The 16,371-nt window shown below is 37.9% G+C and overlaps 1 protein-coding gene across 1 annotated transcript in view; it reads right to left on the bottom strand.

The window, feature by feature from the left end:
• The window catches only part of CDK19 (cyclin dependent kinase 19), a 136,282-nt gene that overhangs the window by 44,769 nt on the left and 75,142 nt on the right, over positions 1-16,371 (bottom strand). The gene's annotated exons all lie outside the window — the stretch shown is intronic.

Here is a 16,371-nt window from a genome sequence, read left to right as displayed (position 1 = left end):
TGAGGTATGTCTAAAGAATATTTGCAAAAAGAGCAAGGTTAACAGCAACAAACAACTGGAGCTAAAACCTGAAACATCTGCAAAAAGGGATGTAGATGGTAATAATTTAACAGGTTTTTTACAATTAAAAAGCATGGATAATGTATTTATTTTTCTGCACCAGTAGGAGAGTGGGAATAAAGCAATTAACAGATCTTGGTGGGAGCACAATGAAAATGCTGGGCTAACAAGTATGTTTTCATAAATAATAGAAGTGTCATGAATGGGACTCATATGGACATCCATGTTATCTTAATCAATATGCTTCCTATTTAAATATTTAGACAGTAGATTCAAATAAAGGTTGAAGGAAAATAAACCATCTACGGTTTTGAAAGAGCATTACAGGTTAAAACAGGAACAACAGCTTAACAATAGATGGCAATACTTTAGTTTTAGTGGTTATTGTTGTTACCTCTTCAAGTACAGCAGTGACACAATTCTTAAGAGATTTGGTGCAGAATTACATTCCTGTGAGAAAACGTCCATAGGGACATACCACTTTCCATACACCATTCTTTATTGTTTATATCCTCACAAATGTGTTTCCCTTTTGGAATGTATCACTGGACAAAGAATAATCTGAAATTAAGAGGCTTCTATTGTAAAAGATATTGCAAGTCTTTTATCTAAAAGCTCTCGCCACAATTAAAGAAACTGGCTTGTGATGAAGTCTTTTCAAGCCTCAATTATTTAAAAAAGCAATTGTAAACACAGCGTTGATACATAGATGCGCTTTCAATTCACAAGCCAAAAACAATAGTAGTGGTGATTTCATCTTAGCACACTGCTCTACAAATGAGAAAGGTCCTAAACGAGACGACAGTGTTCCATTCTTCAGGCACTGCTCAAAAGACCACTGAGCCTTTAAGTTCAAGATTAAGAGCTGTGGATTGTTCAGAGAAATTTGCAATCAAAGCTTTTGCTCTTCTCACCCACAAGGATATGTAGGCACTTCCCTGCCTTAAGTCAATGCTATTCAAACCCAGACATTGTTTTCAGAACAATATCCTGGCATACTGGTACTAATGCTTTTGATAACAATTTATCGAATTAATGCAGGATTTAAAAAAATAAATGGTTCTGAAAAGATTTTATTATGCACTGCAAACCTCCAAATCATTATCACTTCCATTTGCATTACATTGAAAACCATACGGAAAATTCATCATCATCACTTCCCTTTCCTTTTTTAGAAAACCGTTTGGGCAACATTTTTCTCATACTGAAGCACTATACAGAAGTATACCATATAGAGTAAAATATCTTCACATCTGCTTCTCTTTACAAGCCTTACATACTGCAAACTCATATTAAGAGTCACTGCTCTGATTATACAACACCACTTTCAACTTGATTTTTTTCAGCTGTTATCCTTAACTTTACAAAAAAACACGCTATTTCATTATATTTTTTTTCCTAGATTTGTAAATCCATACAATTTTCTTCTCCTGTTTCTCTACTGTTAAAATGGTTGATGTTGCAAAACAATACCATTAACAAATCTCATCAATATATTTATCATTTAATTAAAATTAATAATGTTTCTACAGATATTATCAAATTCAGCAAGGCCAAAAATAAAGCTGATTAATTCAGCACATGATCTAAAAAAGGCAATAACAATGAATGCAAAATGCTTTGAAATAGTACATCATTCAAATGAAACAAAAACTTGTTCAAATCTAGAAAGGAGGGGAAAAACAACAGGGGCAGACACATTAAGTAGATATATGGCAACGTAGGAAGCAGAGAGTACAAGAGAAGGCTTTTATAGCTATATTAAAAAAAAAGAAAACAAAACCAAAATCAGTCCAAGAGTTTTTGCAATAAAAAATGGAAATACAAACAAATGCAGACATGTAAAATTTTACAGCTAAGCATCACCAGATTGTTATTTTTAAATTCAAAAACGTACTTACCAGAGGAACGTCAGTGACAAAAACATTTTCAAATTTATTTGTAGCATGTAGGAAACTAAATTTAATGCATATAAATATATTAATATGATAATAATATATCTATGGTACAATTACTTTTATCTCCACTCTTGCTTATAAAAATAATTTAAAAATTAAACATACAGAACTGAAAGACATGGAAGTGTGTGCCATTGTCTGAAAGGAAATAATCTTTTGCATAATTCTGAGAGATGGAAAATGGATATTCCATCATAAACCATGGTGTCAGATTATGTTAGGGACTTATGTATTTCATAGCTGCTGAACTGATACGGTCAAAATAATAATTAAATCCAGATACCAGAAATTGTAACCAGAAGTGTAGAATTTACCTCAAGCTCTGGAAGTGATGGTAACCAGCTAGAAATAGGAACAAACTGTACAGAATATAACCAAAATATTTCTCTGGAATGAATTGATAAAGATTTTTGTTAAATGCATTCTTTGCCTGTAGCCAATATGTGCTGAGAGAGGAAATGTACTGTCTTCATATCAAAGCTAGCTATCAAAGAAATCTCTGTGTGTTCATGTGTTCTTATAAAGCTCCTCTATGCACAGAAAGCAAAAGAAAGCAGAAAAACTAAAACTATGCCTACAGTGCAACCACAGATCTGCATACATTTAAAAAAAAAAAGGCCCTGAAATAAATTTAAGATTAGATAATCTTATGCCTACAGCAACAGCAAAGATGTGACTACGCAGGCTTCATTGGAGACTTAGATAAACCAGCCCATGACTCTGGATACTCTTTGGAGAATCAGTCAAAATCATACAATGCTTTGGGCTGGACGGGACCTCTGGAGGTCATCGGCTCTAAACAGGGAGGTCACCCTACTCAAAACAGTGCCAACCTCAAAGATAGAACCGACTTTGAAGCTGCATGAGGTTGCTGAGCTTCATAACCAAGGGAGCTGCAATTCTCCAAGGATGGAGGTTCCTCAGCCTTTCTGGTGGGCAACCCTTGCACTGCCTGACTACTCTCATGACAAAAAATTATTCCTCACCACTTAATCAAAATGTATCTTGGGGAAATGCGTGTCTGTGCCCCTTCCTCCTCCTTCTGCATACCTCTTAAAATGGCTTCACCTTCTCTACAACCTCCCATCGGGCAGTTAAAGTCCACACTGAAAACGCTGCATGTTGCTGAGGGCAGTGGCAGTAAAGCTGACACACGCAAAGCTATCTCTGTCACTCTGCTATACTCTTATTGCACCTTTGGCTGAACAGTTACATAGCTATATGTTTAACATATGAAACAAATACCTGAGATGGCAGAGTCATCCTAGAAGTCCACACTCTGGAACACACTCACTACAAAATGTGTTTTACCATGGGAAAGACAGGCACCCCCACCCCCTTAATTTTAACCAAATCACGTATAATCACATATAGACAAACTACCTCGTACATTCTAGGCAAGTTGCTACGCCTTCAGTTACTCTCATATATAACTGTCCTTATGATAACGAAATCAGTGGTCAGGTAAGTACTCATTTCTCTGTTTTACTTCATTTTTTCACAGGTTGGATGTTCTCAAGAGGTAATTAAGCATATACCTCAACTGACATTACTTCTTTAAATTCACTCAGCCCTACCCAGGCACTCCCCCAAAATGGCCAAAACATCCATGTTCCTTGTAAGAATGCTCTGCTTCAAAACTCAGTTAGAAACAATGGTATCTTAAGCAATTGCTAGAAAAGATATTTGTTTTATAAACTCAAGGTGTTTGACAGTTGTTGAAACAGGAAAAAGACTATTCACCAAACTCTATTCCCTGGTTAATCAATGGATAATATAGTTGCGAGTTACATCACTGGAAAATGGACTGCAAACACAAGGGGAATATGAAATAAGAATAATCACAAGAGGAGAATGTAACTCTGGGCTACATAAAAGTTCAGAAATGAAACAATCTTCCTTTCACACACCATTTCTTTCAGGTTTCTTACGGCTGGCTGAGCATTAAATTACTGCAAGACAAAAATGAAAACTCCAGACAACTTCGGATGCCAGGCATTGCTTCTATTATAACAATCTTCACAATGAACTAGTGTACCAGTGGTTTCACCCCAATCAATGACAATGCAGTTCAAGTGAAAAAGAAAAGAATGAAAAAAACCTCACGCTAGGAGAATGCCAAAACATTTGACACAAATTAAATTTTATGTTGCTATGCAACATTATCCAAAGCATTCTCCTGGTTCTAGTGCTGCAATAGCATATTTGAACTTAAAATGTTACATGTAACCTTGAGAAGGACAAAGAAGGGGGAAGATGGAAACAAAGAGAAAAATACGATCATAAATTATCAATGAAAAATAAAATGTCATAAAGCAAATGTTCAAATAATACACTGAATTCACATTGTCCCTGGTATTTTCATCACATTACAGTACACACTCCAGCAAAATTCCCATGAAACTGCTTAGCAATCATCTAGGGCCTTGTCTTTAGACCTTGTCTGGGCTCTTTGAGAGTGACAAGGAGAGCACAGGACAAGACAGATTGCTCAACCTCTGCTACCCCATTTCTGGGCAGTGCAGATGTGCAGGCCCATCATGCAAGGGAACAGATGAAAGACTCAGCTCAGAAATAATTTGGAAGAATACTCTGCTTTCTAATATATTACAAAGAGGAAACGGAGAAATAAATTTCACTCCATAAAAGCACAGTCAAACTCTTCCTCCGTTGGGGCTTCAAGAGACATCCTGAATGCCCCAAGATACTGCAGTCAAGCCAAGTCCATGCATCACTGCCATCAAGTCCTTATTAGGTATTCTTCACACATGATCTTTCCTCATAATAACTACCCAAAGGCAAATAAACTGAGAAGATTTTTGCATGTGTGAAACATGAAACATGACCACTTTCTTCACCTTTTTAAAGGCAAAAGCTAAGAGACACCAAGTCTGACAGAATGCTAACCTGAGAAAGCCTATGACTGTACTAATCGTGGGACTAGAGCTCGAGAGGAGGGGAAATGACATGATGAGATTCTCACCTGTTCCCGCTGTGGGAACTCTTCACTTATTTGCATTACTTTGTTTCTGTTACAGCAGCACGAAAATTAGATACCATAATTGCTGTATCTGGTAATTGTTTCAGTTTCAGCATTAAATTCCACCATTGCCAAATCCTGGTATTTATTTTATATGATATTCTGACTACTCCTCCCAGCTTAGTATGGTTATTAAGACAGGAGGATGAAGCCTCTATCCAATCAAAGGACAAATGACTGAAAGTGAGACTGCTGATGGTGCCATAAAACATTCTGTTAATTGCCTTTCACAAAGTATCTTTGGCAGTAAAACTCCAATACCTCAATTCCCCTGAGAGTCTACTAAAGTCAAAGAATTAACAAAGCTTTTCTGACTGCAATAAATAATATAGTACCAAACTAATACTTAGAAATGTAACCCATCTTCCTTACAAACCAGATTCTGCTTGGATAGCTTAGATTTAATATTTCAACCTAATTCAGTCGAAGTACTTTAACCAAACTTTCAAAAAGGAAAATAAGAAAGAGGTAGCATGGTTATTCAGAGAGGTGTGCTGCTTTTGGCTGGGGTAGAGTTAATCATCTTCACAGTAGCTAGTATGGGGCTATATTTTTGATTTGTACTGAAAACAGTGTTGATAATACAGAGATGATGTCATTACTGCTGAGCAGTGCTTGCACACTGTCAAGGCCTTCTCTGCTTCTCACCCCACCCCACCAGCGAGGAGGCTGGCGGTGCACAAGAATCTGGGAGGCAACACAGATGGCACAGCTGACCCCAGCTGACCAAAGGGACATCCCACACTATATGACATCATGCTCAGCATATAAAGCTGGGGGAAGAAGGAGGAAGGGGGAGATGTTTGGAGTGATGGCGTTTTTCTTCCCAAGTAACTGTTAAGCGTGATGGAACCCTGCTTTCCTGGAGATGGATGAACATCTGCCTGCTGATGGGGAGGAGTGAATGAATTCCTTGTTTTGCTTTGCTTGTGTGCGCGGCTTTTGCTTTACCTATTAAACTGTCTTTATCTCAACCCATGAGTTCTCTCACTTTTACCCTTCCAGTTCTCTCCCCCATCCCACTGGGGGGAGGTGAGCAAGCAGCTGGGTGAGGCTTAGTTGCCAGCTGGGGTTAAACCATGACAAGAGGTTACCTCCACATTCAGTGGGTCTTAAGAGTCCCTCTTTGTCTGCACATGGACATGGGACTATAGCTTAAGGGACTCAGAACTATGGAACACATTTTTAATTATTATTTTAGGGCATAAACTTTTGGTAAGATTTAGAAAAGCAATAAATACATTAAGTTTTACAGGATTTTAACAATCAAAGGTTTATGTCTAATAATATTTCGTATATCAGTTTATTACATACATTATTTTGTAGCATTAAACTACATTATTTATCCACTTTTCCTATATGCTCTTTTCCTATGCTTATAATCTCAAGGGGGAAAAAAAATATGAAGGAGGACCCATCTGTTCTCCCTGCTTCTTTCATACTGAGTCTAAAGACTAGAAAATCAATTTAAACGTCTGCTATGCTATAGCATCACCTTCTCTTTCCTGTGGAAATAATTTACAACATAACCCCAATCTTTCTATAGTCCTTCTCAGAGTATCTTCTTGAAGCAAGCCCTTGGCTTCCAGCCTTTGCAAGGATAAGTTACATGTCACTTTTTCACCATGGTTTGTCCAGCTGATCAGTGTTCAGACTTCAGTAAGAAATTTTATCACCCTAATACAAGCCTTGACACCTACAGCAATAACAACTGGGATTTAACAGTGCAGTGGACCATAAAGTCTCAGACTCACCATCCAGTTACCACATTCTAGACAACTTATGTATCAGCTGAGGCAGCACAAACTCACATGGCTTGCAGTGAGAAAAAGCAACTATGGACCACAAAGTGAGCAGATGCACAAACTACCGCTGCTCAGCGGATACATTCATTACAAAGTTAGCATACGCTTCAAAATCCATCCTAACAGAACCTCTTTTCCTAGTTTATCACAATCACTTGGTTCACCCCAGGCCCCAGATAAAAATCTCACTCCATTTCTGTCAGTTCATGCTGAAGCTATTCCCTCACTCCTCAATTTCCTGACTTTAGGGGTATCCTCAGGTCCATCCAGGCTCTGATTTTTACAGAGCTGAGCACCTTAGCAACAGTTATACTCCAAAACCCAGTCTTGTAGCAAAGTTGGAGAACACTGATTCTCCTAGCTTCCGCTTGATGGCTGTCCCAAGGTGTGTCCATCTGAACAAGCAGATATGGAGTTTTAAAAGTAACCAGTAAATGTGGTCTGCCTTGGGGCATGCTACAGCTGTGGTAACAAATTCTTGATTTCATTTCCACTGTTTTTCAGAAGTGCTATTGTTTCACAAGATTAACAAGAGTTTTCAGGAAAGCAGAATCCCCACGTCATCTCAAGGGCTGTCCTCAACAGCTGCACAACCGTGCTCCTTAAAGCAGGGCTCCCGGGTAGCTGGTGTGCTCTGCCCCTGCACAGTCTGCTCTCACACTCGAGCTGCTCCATCGTGGCTGCCGCTGCACTGGTTCCTTTGGATTCAAAGGCACTAATGAGACTTTATAAGGCAGTGAACTTAACAGGAGACACAGCAAAACATTTTTGGATACACTGCCATACCAGTACTCACTACTAGACTTCAATATTGCAAAGTTAGTAAATAACCAACACGATACAATGATCCTCTAAAGACTTCTTAGGCTATTTTAATGTAGGAAAAAAAAAGTTAGGCAGTCGTAACAAAGGATACATTTAGAGATAGACTCATAAGTTACAAAATATCTACTTGTTTTCTGAAGCCTGGAAGAGATTTATTGATTACCTGCCAGTTTTAGATACTCCCACGCACAAATGCGATTAAGAGATATTAAGTAGCACATCTGCGTGTGTTTATATTAACGATGACTTTATGTTTCTCAATAGCAAGTATTTTTAATGTATCACCCTCCATAAAATTTAGAGGAATTCTGCATTCCCTTTCTGCTCATTTAATCAGTAAATGCTATGGAAAGGAGCCTAATGTTCAGCTGTCATTCAAATTTTTATGGTATTCCTTCTGTAGTATAAACTCCAAACTTCACTGCAGCATAAGCCCAGTCTGACAATAAAGGTCTACACGGTCTAGATTTGATGGAAGAATTGAAGACCTAATGCTTAAATCAACACTAATTCAGAATTATCAGCATCTCAAACCAATCTGAAACCTTCTCATCAAGACAATTCTTCAGATAGAGGTCATATGTGCTTAGCCAGATTTCCCACCAAGTAAAAAATATTTTCTAACAGACCAGGCAGGAACAAGCATAAACCGTTTGAATCCAGAAGGTATTTTCATTAACAACCATAAACAACTGGAAGTTACAGATCTAGAATACTTCTATTCCAAGCGTGACTGAACACCACTTACACAACAACCCAATTCAAGTATTTTGTTGTTTACTTATGCAACCCTTCTTGTACACAAAGAGCAGAATGGGTAAACTACTGAACAAATGGCTCTTGCTTTATATAAAAGCTCAAGTCAGAGAGGCCAGTACAGTAACAGGGCACAGGAGTGAACACAGAGTGGGGCACATTGGGTAGAGAAGAAACAGCAATGGCACAGACAAGGCTCGGGGGTTTGGGGTCAAGGAGGAAGAGAACTTGGAGAATGGTAACCAGAGAGGTTCTTTCAAGCAAAGACCAACCCATAAAACAACAGAGATGGCAGGAGCAAGGAACAGAGACCAAGGAAAGTGTCTGCAGCCACAGGCATAGCTGGTGGAGGCTAGGAGAGGTACATAAGCAACACAGAAAAACTGGCTCAGAATACAGGGACTGAAAACCTGAACTTGGTTCAAGAAAAGAAAAACTATTTGAAGTTAAGATTTAATACACCAATTAAAAAGTTATGGAGACCACAAATTATCTTTTAAGAGTCTCAAGCTTTTATCCCAGTTACTCAGCTGCTGTATGTATGGTCCAAGATAGAGAAGTTTTCTTGTCTTGAAAGAGAGACATATTTTCATTTCTCAGATGCCATAGTATTTACACAGCTTAATAAATACTGATTTTCAGTATTTATTTTTTTTTTACATAAAAAAGTTTCACTTCATAGAATGGCATTTGTCATTTGTGTTTTGGTATCAATAGTCACAGCCTAAGACGAGCTGGAAGCAAAGGCTGTAAGTAGTACTGTTACGTACCCTGCTGTCTTGGGCACAGGAAGTATTTTTCCGTGCCCATAACCGCTTCTACAGCTTCCATGTTTTCACTCAGGAAAACATCACTTACTTATGCAGAAGAGTCTGTCTTTCTGCAGAATACTTTGCAGCCATTTGTTTCAAACAAGCACCTCCAAAACGACAAAATAAAGATTCTGCAGATACCAAGGCAAAGTATGCTGGACACCACTAAGGAAGATTCATAACTCCACAACACTACCACTTTAGATTTGTGAACACTGCTACCTCTTTTTTCCGTCTATGAATCTCTTACTAGCAACAAGATAATGTTTGAGGGTAAAAATTTCACATGAGTTTAGGCATCCTGTTCTTGAACCTAAAAATTCTGGCCACAAAGAGCTCACACGGCACTTTGGTGCTAGCGGGAAACACATGGACCCTCATCCATTTGCTTGAATAACCAAATGCAGTAGGCTTAGTGCTTCTCAACAGCATATACAAGGTGGGATCCCACTTAAAAATGGTTTATAGATACATCCATTACACAGTCATGGTTACATTCTGAGTATTTTCTACATTTTCATATGCAGAGTAACACATCTGCAGTAGCCTTAGAAATTCCTGCAGCTAGATGAGCAAATTAATTAAGCTAAGTGAAAGTGTGAGTTGTCAGCACCTCTGCTAACATGCGGGTAACTGCCATGGGCACACTCTTATCATGTGGTATCTCACAGTAAGCACTAAGCAGCTTGCTCCTTTTCATGAAGGAATAAAGGTATCTCTTACTTAGCACAGGATACCACTGGTAAAAGTGTGCCTACAGGCAGGTAGAGCAGGTAAAGGGTTTTGATTTCATATTCTCACTTGCACTCACAATAAAGTTGTCTCCATCAAGAAAACACACTTACACTCTGGTCTGCAAGTCTCAGGTGAAGAGGTTCCTCAGTTTAGAGACTACACAGATGATAACTGAGCTGTGGCAGAGCATCAGAGACATCTCTCTAGATTAACGGTGAGTTCATCCGTCTACCCCAATTCCTTACTGTGTTTAGAAAGTCAACTCAAGATTGAGGCAATGACATTTTGTCAAATTCAGGATTATTCCATTAAGCCTCCCATAATATTTACGGCAGCTTTCCAGCCCTCAAGTTTAAAATAACCAGGTAAGATCAAGAGTGTTCATACTGAGCATATTTGATATAGTGACTTGAAGTGTTCATAGAAATTACAACAATTTATTAAAAGCTGCACAGTTGCTAGTAAAATGTTAATCTTCTGTCCTAAAACTGTATTGATTTGTGAATGTAAACAGAAGACAAAAAGATGTTGGAACAAGCAATGAAGGCAACCAGGCCAGAATAATTTCCACAAGAGGCAAGCAATTTCTTAATTTCCTTTCTTTGGACGTGTACAAGAATTTTGGGGGCAAAATAAGTACATTTATTTTACAATATTTAGTGTAATGTACAGCTACAACATGACATTTCAGATTCTAAAAGTTTGTTCCTGTAGCATATTGCTAGTATCTTAATTTTTATTTTACTACCTAAATAAAAACACATCAAAAGACCATTATGTTAACAGATGCTTTCAAGAACAAATACATTAGGTATTAGTATTGCTTGTTCTCATTAATGCAAACCAAAAAGCAGTTCTTGGCAGTCTATAAACCGGTGGTGCTTAAATATTTTAGGTAGCCAACTTCAGACAAGGTGTGGGAGTCTGATCATTAACCGCTTTTGAAGATTAGGCTCTTTCCAAATGACACATACAGCACAAAACCAAAAAATCATTAAGTCATCTTAGAAAAATTTAACCTAACATGTATCAATTATTTCTTTATTACCTTGTTCATGTCTCTGCAGTTATTTGCAACACTTTTATAATAGTTTTACAGTAAGCATCAAGACCCCTCTTACACATTGAATTGAAGTTGCTGTACTGTATCTAATACCATGTGGAAGAGCTAATTAGTTACTGATTTGGAAATCCTACAACCACTTTTCAGCACCAACTATTACAAGGTTTTTCAGTCAATAACTAATTGAGGCAGATTCTGCACTGAAGACCATGGTTGAAGATTTTCAGACACATTTACAAGCTTGCCATGCAAAATAACTGCAAGTTAATTAATCATGATATGGGATTGGCCTGACACCTCCAAAAGCCCTGCAGTCAGTAGTACATATACTTCCAATAATATAAATAACACACATTTCTGGAAAATTAAAATTTTTTTGTTCATTTTTTTTTTTTATTTTAAAGTGGACAAAAAAGGACAAAAAGTTATCTGCTGTTAAACAAGAAAAAAAAAAGCCTGCCAAACCCAAAATGGATAAACCCCCTTTTTTATTTTGTAAAGGATTTTTCCCAATAATCTCCAAATGCTTTACAAGAATGACATATAAACTAAGACATGTCAGAACTATAGACTGTAGTAGCTTAAACAAACATGACCATGATCACACCCTTCATTCTTAAAGCTACTAATGCAAGTTAAAAGCTAGAAGGCATAGAGAAAGAAGATTTGGTACATGTGATTTTGAGCAGGAAAACACAGAAAAGCTGTCTTCAGAGTCAAAAGCCTTAAGGAAGCTGCTCGCAACGTCTTCTCTGAGGCAGAACCGCCACAGTAGCTACCAACTTCAGAATCTAAAGACCCTTGAGTGTTAATGAGGCTATAAAGTTTTTGAGTTAGTATGGTACTTCTAACAAGAACCTAAAATAAAGGAGAGTCACTCCACCTGGAATGAGTGAGCTTTTCTCCCATGTCGGTCAAGGCATGAAACATAGTATTCTACCTGTGCCAGCCACTGCAGAGCTCAAAGTTGCGAAGGCCGAAGGGAGGGGTAACAATTAAGGTTGTGAAGATGAAGAAAGAGGAATATTTCAGGAAAGTCAAAGCTGAGTCAAGGTTATATGAGTAATGTTAAAGAGGTGGCAAGAGGCAGATCAACAGATACAGGAATGTGGGCAGAGGAGCAGGAAGTTGGAAACAAATGAAAGATTTGTGTCAAGAGAGAAAACAGAAGAGTTGTGAAGAAGGCTCTACGTGCTGAAAACAAAATCTGAAATACTTCAAAACTAATTATAATATTTTTCCATTCAACAATTATGCCTTTTTTTAAAATGAAAGACAACCTGCATAGACCTGCAGTGGCTGTGAGATACCGCCAATTCCTGAGAAATGTTCCGTGATTCATGCCAAAAACATGAGCATGTTAAAGTGTGGCAGATCAAGCTGTCCTAATTTTTTTTTTTAAATTACACAACTCCAAACACAAGATACACTTTCAAAGAAAGACATGATTGTCCTTGCTACAGCAAATTTGCCCTACTTTACTCAGAAAAATGTCTATGTTTTTAGTGCTCGAAGTTTATAATTTACCTCACTGTTGATGTTGTAGTCTTTGGACATTCTCACAAAACATCAAGTGCGTAAAATGTAAATAAAATCCCTGTGGGAATTTTTATTTTCTTTTTTCAAGTTGCATAAATAGGCTAGGCACTCAACTCCTCCTTTTTCTCAAAGCCAGATTATGACTTTTGAAAAGCCTACTGTGCAACTAAATACCTTTGAGAAAACCCCTGGCTTTCAGAACATACCATCAGAGCACTTTCTACTCCATGTTACTCTGTCCCATGTTTTGTATATGCTATGCCCATCAGTTGAAACTCTTCTCCATAGTTACAATACCCCTTTTGAAAATAATAACGTCACAAACTTAGGACCAGGGTGAAAGTCTAGGGAAGGTTTATTAGAGGCAATAATAGCTTTAATACAGATTTAATGGCTGTAATGTCCTTACTATTAACAATCCAAAAGCTATCAACTCATTCGACAACTTGAAATCTGATATTAATAAGAGGAAAAGGAATACTGACACACACGCCCCCCTCATTCTGAACACATTTTTTTCTGTAAGACTTAGGTGGTTCTTGCATACTAAAGACTAAACTGGACATGCATTGTAGGAGGACTGTACCCAAAAGGTTGAATTTTATAAGCTCAACATATGGGTACCAACCTGAAAAAAAAAAAAGAAAAAACAAACCCTAAGTCATTATTATATTGACATTTTAGTTACCAGCATTTTAATGAAATCATCCTCAGAAACAACGTAAGGCACTTGGAAATTAATGTTATGCAGTAGCTGTCCAGTTTTAATGATGGTACATTAGGCAATTTTATCTCATTCCTATTAAGGTGTGAGATATCAAAGGACTATGCATTCTCTGCAGGATAAAAACATGCAGGTGAGCAGTTACTACAGGGCAACTAATGCAGAGTAAATCCACACCCTAAACTGCCTTGCTGTAACTTGTTCATGTAGCCATACCCTCTGCTTTAGTTTAAGTTTTTTGACTGAATTAAACTACCTAAATACTGAAGGAGGGTTCCAAGTAGTGTGCACCAAGAAAAACAGCTGTACAGTTTCAAACGTTACTGCCTCTAGCAGTCCATGCTGTCTCTCCACTGGAGATAATCATCCAGACAGCAGACTGTTGCAGTTAATGGGCTCCTCTGCCGTGGCCCTCCAGCCCACCACAGCACCTCGGCAAGAATAAATATACTTTGTCAAGGGCAGAAGTTAGCACCGGGACCATGGGAACGCTCACATCACTGACTGCGTGGTACCCAGCATCGCCTCCAGCACAGCGGAGGGATGGGCGGTCTGAGACAGCACCACCTCGCTCCCACACAGCTGAACTGAGCGCAGCTCAGTCTTCAGACCACTCAGAAGAGCCACAAAGATGTTTAACACAATTTAGTTAATCTATTTCAACAATTAATGCAGAATTTCCTGAGTGCTCCCACGTTCACCACCCCAGGGGTGGGGGGTTGGGGGCAGAGAGAGAGATTAGTATCTAGTATGTTTTCCAATAAAGCAAAAATAAAAGTCTTAAGTGAGCAGAACTGTGGGGATCAGCACTTCAGTAAATGACAGGTTACAGAGGGATATATAACCCTATATACAGGGATAAAGCAAGCATCAAAACCTCCACACTGCAGGAGGAGAAAGAGATTGAAAATGAGATAAACTAGAAAATAGCTTGATTTATTTTACATTTTTTCAAACTTAACACCCTACTTGTTGCAATATACACAATAATTTTTATATTATATAGAGAAGATGACTTTTAGGTCCCCTAAAAGGTTCACTGCTACTGCAAGCCCTTCCCTTCCCACTACACAAGCTGGAACTGAAGAACAGCAGCTCCCCACCAGAGCAAGGAGACACACACAGAGAAATAAGCCTCCAAGTAAATCCTGCGTCCTAGCAAACAGCGGCAGTCAGCCAGCCACAGCATATGTATTTGCTGACAGTAAAGTTATTAAGAAGCTACTGCAAAATTATACTATTCAGATAACCAGAATTTCAAGCACACACATTATCCAAACCCTAAATGGGTTTGCAATTCTATTGGTTTTAACTATCAAGAACTCAATATTTATTTGATAAGCAATCAGTTTTAGGGCTAAGACTGGAATTCACATCCTCAATTTCAAGAAGCAAAAAAAACTTTAACATCCCATTTAAGAGCTATCATTTCAGCTGAGCTGGCAAACAGCTCATCATACTCACAGTTCAACAGCCACAAAAATAATTTTCATAGCATTAGAAGTCAATATCAGCTCATTAAAATGTAACCTACTGGAGTTTGCACTTAATTCATAATTCTAACAATCATCATCCACAACTGTTACATCAAAAGTGACTATATGAAAGGTAAATCAAAGTAAAAATGTACAAACACATTTCATGGATTAAAGAAAAATGTAGAACAAGACACATTTGTGAAAAAAACCACTCTTTGGCAACAACTACAGCATAAGACAAATGGCTTGAGTAGCTGAAATCCCCCATTTCCAAGGGGAATTTCAGGAATGCAAAATATTGTCTATAGAATTATTTTCTTAGACATGAGTTATATTTAAGAACACCAGCTACATAGAACATTGTCATGCTAAGCTTTGGGATTTGGGCTCAATATTTAAGCTAGCAGAATAAGCACGCATAAACTTAGCACCACCTTACTACATTTTTATTACTATTTTGATTTTTTAAAAACTCTTAAAATAAGAAAAAAAACCAAACACCACAAAACAAACCCCCACAGAATTGGTTAAATGGAAATAAATTAATACAAAACCAACCAAAATTTATATTTAAAGTTTATTATACCAATAGGAATCAAACCATCACAGAGAGGGGCTAGTTTGGGGGTGGGAGGGAGGGGTTGTTTGAGAATGCAAAACCATAATCCCAATATAAAAACCAGTTTTCAGATGCCATCAGCTTACTTCAATAAAATAAACGAATTTCCACACTGTTTTCTGCTACTTTACAACATAGCACAAGAAGGTTACCGAACTCTTGGTGAAGTGTTTCTACAAGCCGCTGAAAGGAAACCAGAAGGTAATAAATAGCAAGCTGTGCTCTAACACCACTGAGGCGCCGAACAAAGTGGGACAGGGGTCTGTCAAAACACCTCTCATGCATTCACATGGGCTTTAGCTTCCAGAGGGCAGAAAAGCAGCAGATAAGAGAAAGAACAGTTTAAAAAAATCCTGTTAGTAGAAAGGTTGGGTATACAGAGAACCGTACGCATTTAAGACTGACTACTTGCATTACAACAAGCCCTTCCTTGTCTGGAGATCTTCGCTGCTTCACTGTTAATAAGTGAAAGAATATTATACATACTTTTACCAGTGCTCCAGATGTGCTGAAGGTTTGTTCCTGTATTTATTAAAATGGCTTTAAAATTGAATTCCAAGGTGTTTTTACATGAAATTCAGAAAAAACAATATAAGACTACCATATTCTTCCCTAAAGACAAATTTGAAGACCTAATGCCCAGTTTCTGAGAGGAGCACTTCACACAATCACTTCACAGACTGTATAATGGATTTCCTTCATTTTCTTTAACTGCTGTAACTGTCATATTTGGTCTTACAGCTACAGCAAGGCTGATGATTTCTGAAACATTAGCAAGAAAGCAGAAAGGATGGAGGCTGAAGAAGACAAAGTGGCCCTGAGATAAGCCATCAGTGAAACACCAGCTGATCAATCATTTTCTGCAGCAGAGCCAGTTTCTTTGACAACATTCACAGCTAACAAAACTGAGGAATAAACTAACATTCTTCGTTAGTCACTGCAGCTTCCTGGATCACT

The sequence above is a fragment of the Phalacrocorax carbo genome, chromosome 3, assembly GCF_963921805.1.
Source record: "Phalacrocorax carbo chromosome 3, bPhaCar2.1, whole genome shotgun sequence".
Taxonomy (NCBI): domain Eukaryota; kingdom Metazoa; phylum Chordata; class Aves; order Suliformes; family Phalacrocoracidae; genus Phalacrocorax; species Phalacrocorax carbo.
This window is presented reverse-complemented; position numbering and strand designations above follow the sequence as displayed.